This window comes from Colius striatus, chromosome 11 (genome assembly GCF_028858725.1).
Source record: "Colius striatus isolate bColStr4 chromosome 11, bColStr4.1.hap1, whole genome shotgun sequence".
Classification (NCBI taxonomy): Eukaryota; Metazoa; Chordata; class Aves; order Coliiformes; family Coliidae; genus Colius; species Colius striatus.
In genome coordinates, this window is record NC_084769.1 from 221,500 (window position 1) to 236,316 (window position 14,817).

A 14,817-nucleotide genomic window follows, 5' to 3' on the forward strand; every position below is an offset into this window, starting at 1 on the left:
GGGATGGGACTGGATGGGAAACCAGGGGTGGGATGGGATGGGACCCCAGGGGTGGGATGGGACCCCAGGGGTGGGATGGGACCCCAGGGGTGGGACGGGATAGGACTGGGATGGGACTCCAGGGGTGGGATGAGACTGGGATGGGACCCCAGGGGTGGGATTGGACCCCAGGGGTGGGATATCAGGGATGGGATGGGATCCTGGGACTGGGATGGGACCCTGGGGATAGGACCCTGGGGCTGGGATGGGACCCTGAGGTTGGGATGGGACTTCTGGTACCAGGGCTGTGAGCTCCCAGTGCCCTCCCAGTCCCATTCTGAGACCCCCAGTGCTTTACTGGTCCTACTAAGACCTCCAAAACATACCCAAGAACTGGGTTGAGACCCTCCAAAAGCCATAGGAAGTGGGACTGAGTCCCCTCAAATCCATCAGGAGTGGGGTGAAGGCCCCAAAACCCATCAGGAGCAGGGGCTAAGCCCCCCCAAACCCATCAGGAGTGGGGATGACTCTCCTCCCAAATCTATAGGGAGGCAGTTTGGGTCCCCCAAACCTATCAGGAGAGGGGGTCTAAGCCCCCCCATACCCATGGGAAACTAGACTGAGTCCCCTAAAACCCATCAGGAGTGGGGCTGAGCCCATACCCCAAACCCATAGGGAGCAAGACTGGGCCCCCAAACCTATCAGGAAAAGGGATTGAGCCCCCCAAAACCCATCAGGAGCAGGACTGGGCCCCCCAAACCCATGGTGGGAGTGGGACTGGACCCCCCCACTCCGCTATGCCAACCTCCCCCCTTCTCCCCCCTCCCAGGGCAGGTCCAGAGCCGTCAGTGCATTGAGGCCGTCATCAAATTCGCCTTCGAGGAGAGGCTCTTCCTCATGGCTGACGAGGTGAGTGGGACCCTCAGACTCGGGGGGTATGTGAGGTGGACCCCAACATCTAGGTAACCCCACCAGTTTCCCCCCTCCTCCAGGTGTACCAGGACAACGTGTATGCTGAGGGTTCGGCCTTCCACTCCTTCAGGAAGGTGCTGACAGAGATGGGGCCGCCCTACCTGGACTCGGTGGAACTCACCTCCTTCCACTCCATCTCCAAAGGCTTCACGGGCGAGTGAGTGACCTCCCACGGCCAGCCCCACCCCAAGGTGGCCACCACAGGTCCTGGGGAGCCACAGAGTGGGGATGAGGATGGTGGAACCCCATGGGCCTCAAGGGTGGTGATGGAAAGAGGCTGGAGGTCCCGTGGGGTTGGGATGGTGATGCCATGGTCCTCTGGAGCCTATGGGATGGGGATGGTGATGCCATGGTCCTGTGGAGCCCACGGGGTGGGGATGGTGATGCCATGGTTCTGTGGAGCCCACGGGGTGGGGATGGTGATGCCATGGTCCTGTGGAGCCCACGGGGTGGGGATGGTGATGCCATGGTCCTCTGGAGCCTATGGGATGGGGATGGTGATGCACAAAGAGGCCCCGTGGGGATGTTTATTAGGGTGGTTCTGACGACAGGGAGCCTCCAGGGGCATCTGATGTCAGAGGGTCCTGGTGCCAGGGGGGAAACTCCTCACCTTGTCCCCCTTAAAAGCCCCTCATGGCTCGGGGTGGACAGTGTAGACCTCGACCTCACAGAGAGTGAACTGCTCCTCCCGGCCCAGGATGGTGACGGTGACGTAGCGGCCGCGGAGGCCGTGGCAGCAGATGGTGCTGAGCGACCCAGGACTGGCATCTGTGATGATGCCACAGCTGCAGGGAGCAAACCACAGAATCATTTGAGTTAGAAAAGCCCTTTGAGCTGCTGGAGCCCAGCCCTGAGCCCTCACCCTGCCACGGCCACCACTGACCCACAGCCCTCAGCACCTCAGCTCCAGGGCTTTGGGGTCCCTCCAGGGCTGGGCACTCCCCCAGCTCCCGGGCAGCCTGGCACAGGGGCTGACACCCCTCTCAGGGAAACAGTTCTGCCTCAGCTCCAGCCTCAGCCTCCCCTGGGGCACCCTGAGCCCCTTTCCTCTTGGCCTGTCACTCACTAGCTGGGAGCAGAGACCGACCTCCAGCTCACTGCAGCCTCCTGGTAGAGATTTCACCACCAAAACCCCAATATTCTATCTTTTTGTCCAAACACCACCACAAAAACACTACTTTTTTTCCCTCAAATCACCTCCCCAATTTTCCCCTCAGAACTCCACCAAAATCCCACTTTTTCCCCCTTAAAACTCCACCAAACCCCAACATTTCCCTTCAAAACTCACAAAAAGCTCACTTTTCCCCTCAAAACTACACCAAAGCCCAACTTTTTCATCAGAACCCCACCAAAGCACCACTTTTCCCCTCAACACTCCACAAAAACCCATCTTCCCCTCAGAACCCCAACAAAAACCCACCTTTGCCCTCAAATATCCACCAACCCCCCACTTTTTCACTCCAAAATCCACTAAAAGCACACTTGTCATCTGAAAACACCAACAAAACTCCACTTTTCCCCTCAAAGCTCCCCCAAAATCCCACTGGTGCCTCAGAACCCCACCAATCTGCATCTTTTCCAACTCAGCAGAACTCCAACGTCCCTCTTTTCTCCTTAAAACTCTACAAAAAAACCTTTTTCTCCTCAGAATCCCACAAAAAACGCACTTTTGCCCTCAAAAACCCACCAAATCTCCACTTTTTCACTCCAAGGTCCACTAAAGCCACACTTTTCCCCTCAACACTCCACCAAAACTCCACTTTTCATCTGAAAACTCCACCTCCCGGAGCCGCGCAGGGACCGCAGCGTCTGGGGCTCAGATCGAACTTCCCGCTGCCGCCGCCCTTCAGCCAATAAGAAGGGAGGAAGCGATGACAGACACGGCGGCAGCCAATGGGCGGGCGAGGATGGCAGGCGGCACCTAGTAACGACGCCGGGCCCGCCTTGCGTGGTGAAACTCTCGCTCTGATTGGCGGAGGGGCGGTGCCGGGGTGCAGTGCCAATGCCTGGAAGCGCGGCCGTGAGGGGCCCGGCGGGAGCGGGGCGGCGGGCGGGAGGTGAGCTGAGGGGTCCCCGGGGATTGAGGGGGCATGAGGGCAGCTGAGGGGTCCCCGGGGACTGGGGGGCGTGAGGGCAGCTGAGGGGTCCCCGGGGACTGGGGGGCGTGAGGGCAGCTGAAGGGTCCCCGGGGACTGGGAGCATGAGGGCAGCTGAGGGGTCCCCCGGGATTGGGGGCATGAGGGCAGCTGAGGGGTCCCCCGGGATTGGGGGCATGAGGGCAGCTGAGGGGTCCCCCGGGAATTGTGGGGGGCGTGAGGGCAGCTGAGGGGTGCCCGGGGATTGGGGGGCGTGAGGGGAGCTGAGGGGGATCCCGGGGATTGGGGGGGCATGAGGGCAGCTGAGGGGGGCCTCAGGGATTGGGGGGCGTGTGGGCAGCTGAAGGGGACCCCGGAGATTGGGGGGGCGTGAGGGCAGCCAAAACTCCACTTTTCATCTGAAAACTCCACCAAAACTGCATTTTTCATCTTAAAACCCCACCAAAACCCCACTTTTCCCCTTAAAACTCCACAAAAACTCATTTTCCTTTCAGTGGACCACCAAACCCTCTCTTTTTCCCTCAGAACCACAAGACACCCCGCTTTTGCCCCAAATATCCACCAAACCCACACCTTACCACTCCAAAGTCCACAAAATCCCACATTTGCCCTTAAAAATACACCAAACCCACACTTTTAATCTAAAAACCCCACCAAAACTCCACTTTTCCCCTCAAAGCTCCTCCAAAATCCCACTTGTTCCTCTTAAGTCCACCAAATCCCCACTTTTCTTCTCAAACCTCCACTTTTCCACTTAAAACTCCACCAAAAAATCCATTTTCCCCCTCAGAATCCCATCAAAAATCCACTTTCGCCCTCAAAAACCCATTGAACAGCCAATTTTAACTCCAAGCTCCACCAAAACCCCACTTTTTCCCTCAACACTCCACCAAAACTTCACTTTCCCCCTCAAAGTTCCTCCTAATTCCCACTTGTTCCTCAGAAGTCCACAAATCCCCCACTTTTGCCCTCAAAACTCTGCCAAAACCCAGTTTTCCTCTCAAGACTACACCACAATCCCACTTTCTACCCACAACACCATCATAACCCAATTCTTTCCTCTCAGAATCTCACCAAAACCCCACTTTTGCCCTCAACACTCCACCAGAACCTTACTTTTCCCCTTAAAACCCCACAAAAACTCATTTTCACCTCAGATCCACACCGAAAACCTACTTTTACTCTCAAAAATTCATCAAATCCCCACTTTTTCACTCCAAACTCCAGTAAAACCCACTGTTCTTCTCAACACTCCACAAAAAACCCCACTTTTCATCTGAAAACTCCACCAAAACTCCACTTTTCCCCTCAGAACCCCATCAAAAACCCAATTTCGCCCTCAAAACCCCACCGAACCTCCACTTTTCCACTCCAGACTCCACCAAGCCTGCACTTTTCCCCTCAGAACCCCACCAATCTCCACTGTTCCCCCTCACCAGACAACCAACCCCACTCTTTTCTCCTTAAAGCTCTACAAAAAACCCATTTTCCCCTCAAAACCCCACCAAAACCCCGCTTTTACCCTCAAAAACCCACCAACCCCCCACTTTTTCACTCCAAGCTCTACCAAAACCCCACTTTTTCCCTCAACACTCCACCAAAACTCCACTTTTCATCTGAAAACTCCACCAAAACTTCATTTATACCCTCAAAGCTCCTCCAAATTCCCACTTGTTCCTCAGAAGTCCACAAACCCTCCACTTCTGCCCTCAAAACTCTGCCAAAATCCATTTTTCCCCTCAGAACCACATCAAAAACTTACTTTTACCCTCAAAAATCCTCCAAATCGCCACTTGTTCACTCAGAACTCCACTAAAACCCCTTTTCTTCTCAACACTCCACAAAACCCCCACTTTTCCCCTCAGAGCTCCACTAAAATCGCACTTGTATCTCAGAAATCCACCAAACCCCTACTTTTCCCCTCAACACTCCACCAAAACCCCACTTTTCCCCTCCAAGCTCCTCCCAATTCCCACTTGTTCCTCAGAAATTCACAAACTCCCCTCTTTTCCTCTCAAAACTCCACCAAAACTCCACTTTTCCCCTCAGAACCCCATCAAAAACCCACTTTCGCCCTCAAAACCCCACCGAACCTCCACTTTTCAACTCCAGACTCCACCAAGCCCGCACTTTTCCCCTCAGAACCCCACCAATCTCCACTGTTCCCCCTCACCAGACAACCAACCCCACTCTTTTCTCCTTAAAACTCCACCAAAACCCATTTTTCCCCTCAGAACCACACCAAAAACCTACTTTTACCCTCAAAAATCCACCAAATCGCCACTTTTTCACTCCAAACTCCACTAAAACCCCTTTTCCCCTCAACACTCCACCAAAACCCCCACTTTTTCATTCCAAACTCCAGTAAAACCCACTGTTCTTCTCAACACTCCACAAAAAAAACCCACTTTTCCCCTCAACACTCCACCAAAACCCCCACTTTTTCATTCCAAACTCCAGTAAAACCCACTGTTCTTCTCAACACTCCACAAAAAAACCCCACTTTTCCCCTCAACACTCCACCAAAACTCCACTTTTCCCCTCAGAACCCCATCAAAAACCCACTTTCGCCCTCAAAACCCCACCGAACCTCCACCTTTCCACTCCAGACTCCACCAAGCCCGCACTTTTCCCCTCAGAACCCCACAAATCTCCACTGTTCCCCCTCAGCAGACCACCAACCCCACTCTTTTCTCCTTAAAGCTCTACAAAAACCTTTATTCCCCTCAGAACCCCACAGTAAAACACTTTTCCCCTCAAAACCCCACCAAACCCCCACTTTTCCCCTCAAAACTCCAGTAAAACCCACTGTTGCCCTCAAAACTCTGCCCAAACCCATTTTTCCCCTCAGAACCGCACCAAAAACTTACCTTTAGACTCAAAAATCCTCCAAATCGCCACTTGTTCACTCAGAACTCCACTAAAACCCCTTTTCTTCTCAACACTCCACAAAACCCCCACTTTTCCCCTCAGAGCTCCACTCAAATCCCACTTGTATCTCAGAAATCCACCAAACCCCCACTTTTCCCCTCAACACTCCACCAAAACCCCACTTTTCCCCTCCAAGCTCCTCCCAATTCCCACTTGCTCCTCAGAAATTCACAAAACCCCTCACTTTTCCTCTCAAAACTCCACCTTTCCCCTCAGAACCCCATTAAAACCCCACTTTGCCCCGCCGCCCCTCCCCATCCCCGCCCCCCGCAGCGGGCACCTGGCCGGGCTTCCTCCGCTGCTCCCGGACAAAAGCCGCTTCCCAGCTCTTCAGCAGGGCCTTGACCTCCCGCTGCCGCTCCATGGCGTGCGGAGCGGGGCCGTTCCCCGGCCCGGGGCGATCCGAGACCTCCCGGAGCCGCGCAGGGACCGCAGCGTCTGGGGCTCAGATCGAACTTCCCGCTGCCGCCGCCCTTCAGCCAATAAGAAGGGAGGAAGCGATGACAGACACGGCGGCAGCCAATGGGCGGGCGAGGATGGCAGGCGGCACCTAGTAACGACGCCGGGCCCGCCTTCCGTGGTGAAACTCTCGCTCTGATTGGCGGAGGGGCGGTGCCGGGGTGCAGTGCCAATGCCTGGAAGCGCGGCCGTGAGGGGCCCGGCGGGAGCGGGGCGGCGGGCGGGAGGTGGGCTGAGGGGTCCCCGGGGACTGGGGGGCGTGAGGGCAGCTGAGGGGTCCCCGGGGACTGGGGGCGGGAGGTGAGCTGAGGGGTCCCCGGGGACTGGGGGGCGTGAGGGCAGCTGAGGGGTCCCCGGGGACTGGGGGGCGTGAGGGCAGCTGAGGGGTCCCCGGGGACTGGGGGGCGTGAGGGCAGCTGAGGGGTCCCCGGGGACTGGGGGGCGTGAGGGCAGCTGAGGGGTCCCCGGGGATTGTGGGGGGTGAGGGCAGCTGAGGGGGGCCTCAGGGATTGGGGGGGCGTGAGGGCAGCTGAGGGGGGCCTCAGGGATTGGGGGGGCGTGAGGGCAGCTGAGGGGGATCCCGGGGATTGGGGGGGCGTGAGGGCAGCTGAGGGGGATCCCGGGGATTGGGGGGGGTGAGGGCAGCTGAGGGGGGCCTCAGGGATTGGGGGGCGTGTGGGCAGCTGAAGGGGACCCCGGAGATTGGGGGGGCGTGAGGGCAGCCAAAACTCCACTTTTCATCTGAAAACTCCACCAAAACTGCATTTTTCATCTTAAAACCCCACCAAAACCCCACTTTTCCCCTTAAAACTCCACAAAAACTCATTTTCCTTTCAGTGGACCACCAAACCCTCTCTTTTTCCCTCAGAACCACAAGACACCCCGCTTTTGCCCCAAATATCCACCAAACCCACACCTTACCACTCCAAAGTCCACAAAATCCCACATTTGCCCTTAAAAATACACCAAACCCACACTTTTAATCTAAAAACCCCACCAAAACTCCACTTTTCCCCTCAAAGCTCCTCCAAAATCCCACTTGTTCCTCTTAAGTCCACCAAATCCCCACTTTTCTTCTCAAACCTCCACTTTTCCACTTAAAACTCCACCAAAAAATCCATTTTCCCCCTCAGAATCCCATCAAAAATCCACTTTCGCCCTCAAAAACCCATTGAACAGCCAATTTTAACTCCAAGCTCCACCAAAACCCCACTTTTTCCCCTCAACACTCCACCAAAACTTCACTTTCCCCCTCAAAGTTCCTCCTAATTCCCACTTGTTCCTCAGAAGTCCACAAATCCCCCACTTTTGCCCTCAAAACTCTGCCAAAACCCAGTTTTCCTCTCAAGACTACACCACAATCCCACTTTCTCCCCACAACACCATCAAAACCCAATTCTTTCCTCTCAGAATCTCACCAAAACCCCACTTTTGCCCTCAACACTCCACCAGAACCTTACTTTTCCCCTTAAAACCCCACAAAAACTCATTTTCACCTCAGATCCACACCGAAAACCTACTTTTACTCTCAAAAATTCATCAAATCCCCACTTTTTCACTCCAAACTCCAGTAAAACCCACTGTTCTTCTCAACACTCCACAAAAAACCCCACTTTTCATCTGAAAACTCCACCAAAACTCCACTTTTCCCCTCAGAACCCCATCAAAAACCCAATTTCGCCCTCAAAACCCCACCGAACCTCCACTTTTCCACTCCAGACTCCACCAAGCCTGCACTTTTCCCCTCAGAACCCCACCAATCTCCACTGTTCCCCCTCACCAGACAACCAACCCCACTCTTTTCTCCTTAAAGCTCTACAAAAAACCCATTTTCCCCTCAAAACCCCACTTTTACCCTCAAAAACCCACCAACCCCCCACTTTTTCACTCCAAGCTCTACCAAAACCCCACTTTTTCCCTCAACACTCCACCAAAACTCCACTTTTCATCTGAAAACTCCACCAAAACTTCATTTATACCCTCAAAGCTCCTCCAAATTCCCACTTGTTCCTCAGAAGTCCACAAACCCTCCACTTTTGCCCTCAAAACTCTGCCAAAATCCATTTTTCCCCTCAGAACCACATCAAAAACTTACTTTTACCCTCAAAAATCCTCCAAATCGCCACTTGTTCACTCGGAACTCCACTAAAACCCCTTTTCTTCTCAACACTCCACAAAACCCCCACTTTTCCCCTCAGAGCTCCACTAAAATTGCACTTGTATCTCAGAAATCCACCAAACCCCCACTTTTCCCCTCAACACTCCACCAAAACCCCACTTTTCCCCTCCAAGCTCCTCCCAATTCCCACTTGTTCCTCAGAAATTCACAAACTCCCCTCTTTTCCTCTCAAAACTCCACCAAAACTCCACTTTTCCCCTCAGAACCCCATCAAAAACCCACTTTCGCCCTCAAAACCCCACCGAACCTCCACTTTTCAACTCCAGACTCCACCAAGCCCGCACTTTTCCCCTCAGAACCCCACCAATCTCCACTGTTCCCCCTCACCAGACAACCAACCCCACTCTTTTCTCCTTAAAACTCCACCAAAACCCATTTTTCCCCTCAGAACCACACCAAAAACCTACTTTTACCCTCAAAAATCCACCAAATCGCCACTTTTTCACTCCAAACTCCACTAAAACCCCTTTTCCCCTCAACACTCCACCAAAACCCTCACTTTTTCATTCCAAACTCCAGTAAAACCCACTGTTCTTCTCAACACTCCACAAAAAAAACCCACTTTTCCCCTCAACACTCCACCAAAACTCCACTTTTCCCCTCAGAACCCCATCAAAACCCCACTTTCACCCTCAAAACCCCACCGAACCTCCACCTTTCCACTCCAGACTCCACCAAGCCCGCACTTTTCCCCTCAGAACCCCACCAATCTCCACTGTTCCCCCTCAGCAGACAACCAACCCCACTCTTTTCTCCTTAAAGCTCTACAAAAACCTTTATTCCCCTCAGAACCCCACAGTAAAACACTTTTCCCCTCAAAACTCCACCAAACCCCCACTTTTCCCCTCAAAACTCCAGTAAAACCCACTGTTGCCCTCAAAACTCTGCCCAAACCCATTTTTCCCCTCAGAACCGCACCAAAAACTTACCTTTAGACTCAAAAATCCTCCAAATCGCCACTTGTTCACTCAGAACTCCACTAAAACCCCTTTTCTTCTCAACACTCCACAAAACCCCCACTTTTCCCCTCAGAGCTCCACTCAAATCCCACTTGTATCTCAGAAATCCACCAAACCCCCACTTTTCCCCTCAACGCTCCACCAAAACCCCACTTTTCCCCTCCAAGCTCCTCCCAATTCCCACTTGCTCCTCAGAAATTCACAAAACCCCTCACTTTTCCTCTCAAAACTCCACCTTTCCCCTCAGAACCCCATTAAAACCCCACTTTGCCCCGCCGCCCCTCCCCATCCCCGCCCCCCGCAGCGGGCACCTGGCCGGGCTTCCTCCGCTGCTCCCGGACAAAAGCCGCTTCCCAGCTCTTCAGCAGGGCCTTGACCTCCCGCTGCCGCTCCATGGCGTGCGGAGCGGGGCCGTTCCCCGGCCCGGGGCGATCCGAGACCTCCCGGAGCCGCGCAGGGACCGCAGCGTCTGGGGCTCAGATCGAACTTCCCGCTGCCGCCGCCCTTCAGCCAATAAGAAGGGAGGAAGCGATGACAGACACGGCGGCAGCCAATGGGCGGGCGAGGATGGCAGGCGGCACCTAGTAACGACGCCGGGCCCGCCTTCCGTGGTGAAACTCTCGCTCTGATTGGCGGAGGGGCGGTGCCGGGGTGCAGTGCCAATGCCTGGAAGCGCGGCCGTGAGGGGCCCGGCGGGAGCGGGGCGGCGGGCGGGAGGTGGGCTGAGGGGTCCCCGGGGACTGGGGGGCGTGAGGGCAGCTGAGGGGTCCCCGGGGACTGGGGGCGTGAGGGCAGCTGAGGGGTCCCCGGGGACTGCGGGGCGTGAGGGCAGCTGAGGGGTCCCCGGGGACTGGGGGGCGTGAGGGCAGCTGAGGGGTCCCCCGGGATTGGGGGCGTGAGGGCAGCTGAGGGGTCCCCCGGGATTGGGGGGCGTGAGGGCAGCTGAGGGGTCCCCCGGGATTGTGGGGGGTGAGGGCAGCTGAGGGGGATCCCGGGGATTGGGGGCGTGAGGGCAGCTGAGGGGGACCCCGGGGATTGGGGGGGGTGAGGGCAGCTGAGGGGTCCCCGGGGATTGGGGGGGCGTGATGGCAGCTGAGGGGGATCCCGGGGATTGGGGGGGCGTGAGGGGAGCTGAGGGGTCCCCGGGGACTGGGGGCGTGAGGGCAGCTGAGGGGGATCCCGGGGATTGGGGGGCGTGAGGGCAGCTGAGGGGGGCCTCGGGGATTGGGGGGCGTGAGGGCAGCTGAAGGGGTCCCCAGGGACTGGGGGATTGAGGGCAGATGAAGGGGACCCCGGGGATTGGGGGGGGTGAGGGCAGCTGAAGGGGACCCTGGGGATCGAGGGGGGGTGAGGGCAGCTGAGGGGGGTCGAGGGGTGTGAGGGCAGCACAGGGGGGCCCAGGGAGGGAAGGGGGGTGTTGGAGATCCTGCTGTAGGCTTCCTTTATGGGGTGCTGGGGGTACCCCTCATTAAGAGGGGTCCTGCCCTGGAGTTCCCTATTGATGGGGAGCTGGGTTAGGAGTGCTATGGGAGGTCCTATTGAGAGAGGGCTGGGTTAGGGGTACCCTATTGATGAGGTGCAGATCTAGGGGTGCTGTGGGGTGCCCTATTGATGGGGGGCTGGATTAGAGGTGCTATAGGATGCCCTATAGATAAAGAGCTGGGTTAGGGGTGCTCTAAGATGCCCTATTGATGGGGTCTGGGTTAGGGGTGCTCTAAGATGCCCTATTGATGGGGTCTGGGTTAGGGGTGCTATAGGATGCCCTATTGATGGGGTCTGGGTTAGGGGTGCTCTAAGATGCCCTATTGATGGGGGCTGGGTTAGGGGTGCTATAGGATGCCCTATTGATGGGGGCTGGCTTAGGGGTGCTATAGGATGCCCTATAGATAGAGGGCTGGGTTAGGGGTGCTATAGGATGCCCTATTGATGGGGTCTGGGTTAGGGGTGCTATAGGATGCCCTATTGATGGGGTCTGGGTTAGGGGTGCTCTAAGATGCCCTATTGATGGGGGCTGGATTAGGGGTGCTACAGGATGCCCTATTGATGGGGGCTGGCTTAGGGGTGCTATAGGATGCCCTATTGATGGGAGCTGGCTTAGGGGTGCTATAGGATGCCCTATTGATGGGGGCTGGCTTAGGGGTGCTATAGGATGCCCTATAGATAGAGGGCTGGGTTAGGGGTGCTATAGGATGCCCTATTGATGGGGTCTGGGTTAGGGGTGCTATAGGATGCCCTATTGATGGGAGCTGGCTTAGGGGTGCTATAGGATGCCCTATAGATAGAGGGCTGGGTTAGGGGTGCTATAGGATGCCCTATTGATGGGGTCTGGGTTAGGGGTGCTATAGGATGCCCTATTGATGGGGTCTGGGTTAGGGGTGCTCTAAGATGCCCTATTGATGGGGGCTGGGTTAGGGGTGCTACAGGATGCCCTATTGATGGGGGCTGGGTTAGGGGTGCTATAGGATGCCCTATTGATGGGGGCTGGCTTAGGGGTGCTATAGGATGCCCTATTGATGGGGGCTGGGTTAGGGGTGCTATAGGATGCCCTATTGATGGGGGCTGGGTTAGGGGTGCTATAGGATGCCCTATTGATGGGGGCTGGCTTAGGGGTGCTATAGGATGCCCTATTGATGGGGTCTGGGTTAGGGGTGCTATAGGATGCCCTATTGATGGGGTCTGGGTTAGGGGTGCTATAGGATGCCCTATTGATGGGGGCTGGCTTAGGGGTGCTATAAGATGCCCTATTGATGGGGGCTGGCTTAGGGGTGCTATAGGATGCCCTATTGATGGGGGCTGGGTTAGGGGTGCTATAGGATGCCCTATTGATGGGGGCTGGGTTAGGGGTGCTATAGGATGCCCTATTGATGGGGGCTGGCTTAGGGGTGCTATAGGATGCCCTATTGATGGGGGCTGGGTTACGGGTGCTATAGGATGCCCTATTGATGGGGGCTGGCTTAGGGGTGCTCTAAGATGCCCTATTGATGGGGGCTGGATTAGGGGTGCTACAGGATGCCCTATTGATGGGGGCTGGGTTAGGGGTGCTCTAAGATGCCCTATTGATGGGGGCTGGATTAGGGGTGCTACAGGATGCCCTATTGATGGGGGCTGGCTTAGGGGTGCTATAGGATGCCCTATTGATGGGAGCTGGCTTAGGGGTGCTATAGGATGCCCTATTGATGGGGGCTGGCTTAGGGGTGCTATAGGATGCCCTATAGATAGAGGGCTGGGTTAGGGGTGCTATAGGATGCCCTATTGATGGGGTCTGGGTTAGGGGTGCTATAGGATGCCCTATTGATGGGAGCTGGCTTAGGGGTGCTATAGGATGCCCTATAGATAGAGGGCTGGGTTAGGGGTGCTATAGGATGCCCTATTGATGGGGTCTGGGTTAGGGGTGCTATAGGATGCCCTATTGATGGGGGCTGGGTTAGGGGTGCTCTAAGATGCCCTATTGATGGGGGCTGGGTTAGGGGTGCTACAGGATGCCCTATTGATGGGGGCTGGGTTAGGGGTGCTATAGGATGCCCTATTGATGGGGGCTGGCTTAGGGGTGCTATAGGATGCCCTATTGATGGGGGCTGGCTTAGGGGTGCTATAGGATGCCCTATTGATGGGGGCTGGGTTAGGGGTGCTATAGGATGCCCTATTGATGGGGGCTGGCTTAGGGGTGCTATAGGATGCCCTATTGATGGGGGCTGGCTTAGGGGTGCTATAGGATGCCCTATTGATGGGGGCTGGCTTAGGGGTGCCCTATTGCTACGTGCCTATTGCTGCGCGCCGCCCTCTGCTCGCCCTGCGCCCCCCTGCGCCTGCTCTGCCGCGACTTCCACGCCGAGGAGCTCTCCGTCTCCACCGTCGTCTCCCTGCTGGACTCCCTGGAGCCTGCCGCCGTCCGCAGAGTTGTTTCACGCTTCAACAACCTGGGGCTGGCGGGGCTGTGCGCAGTGCTGCCTCACCTCGGCCGCTTCCCCGCGCTGCGCAGCCTCAAGCTGCCCTACAGCAACGTGGACATGTGCCACCCGGCCCCCGGGCACGGACGCCGGCATCCGCTGCTTGGCCGCTCACCTCCGGGCCCTGCCTGCCCTCAAGGAACTCGATTTGTACTCCTCCAGGCTTTCTGGGAGACTCAGGCAGCTCCTGGGGTAAGCTGCCCGCTGGGGGAGGGACTCCAAAACCTTCACACGCTGCAGCGGGAGGGAATGTGTGTGTGTGGGGGGGGGTGGCATTGGGGTATCACCCACACCCTGTGGGGGCAGATTTAAGAGGGGCTGGAGTCCAACAGTAGCTCTGCACTACCTCAGGGGTTGGTCTCAGGGGGTTTTGGGGAGAGGGTTTGGAAGGTTTGGCATTTGCCCTGTGAGCAAAGATTTAAGAGGGGATGGAGTCCCACAGCAGCTGTGCCTCAGCTCAGGGGGCTGGTCTCAGGGGGTTTTGGGGGGAAGGTTTGGCATTTGCCCCGTGGGCAAAGATTTAAGAGGAGATGGGAGTCCCACAGCAGCTGTGCCTCACCTCAGGGGGCTGGTCTCAGGGGGTTTTGGGGGGGCTCAGGGTGTTTTGGGGGGAAGGTTTGGAAGGTTTGGCATTTGCCCCTTGGGCAAAGATTTAAGAGGGGATGGAGTCCCACAGCAGCTCTGCCTCGGCTCAGGGGAGGCATAAAAGAGGGGTTTGGGGTGCCTGAAGATGTTTTGGGCAGCCTCTGGGTGTTTTGGGGTTGGGGTTTGGCATTGGGGAACTGTCTACACCCTGTGGGCAAAGATTTAAGAGGGGATGGAGTCCCACAGCAGCTCTGCCTTGGCTCAGGGGGTTTTAGGGGAGTTGCCCAGTTTGGCACTGTGCAACTGTCTACACTTATGAGGAGATGGAGTCCCAGAGCAGCTCTGCCCCAGCTCAGGGGTCTGGTCTCAGGAGGTTTGGGGATACCTCACGGGGGTTGGGGGAGACTTTGAGGGAGCTGAGGGATTTTGGGGGATCCTGGGGGTGGAATTTGGGCAGCCTCAGGGTTTTAGGGGTCTGTGGCTGGTTTGGGGAGGGCCTCAGGGGATTTGGAGGTGGGGGAGCCTCGTGGTGGTTTGGGGGTGCTTTGGGGGTTCCCCACTCTGCCACCCCACCCTGTCCTCCCAGCGAGCTGCAGACTCCCCTGGAGAGTCTGGCGCTGGCCTTCTGCTGCCTGCTCCCCTCCGACCTCATCTTCCTGTCCTCGAGCCTCCACGCGCCCTCCCTGCTCCAGCTGGACCTGAGCGGCCAC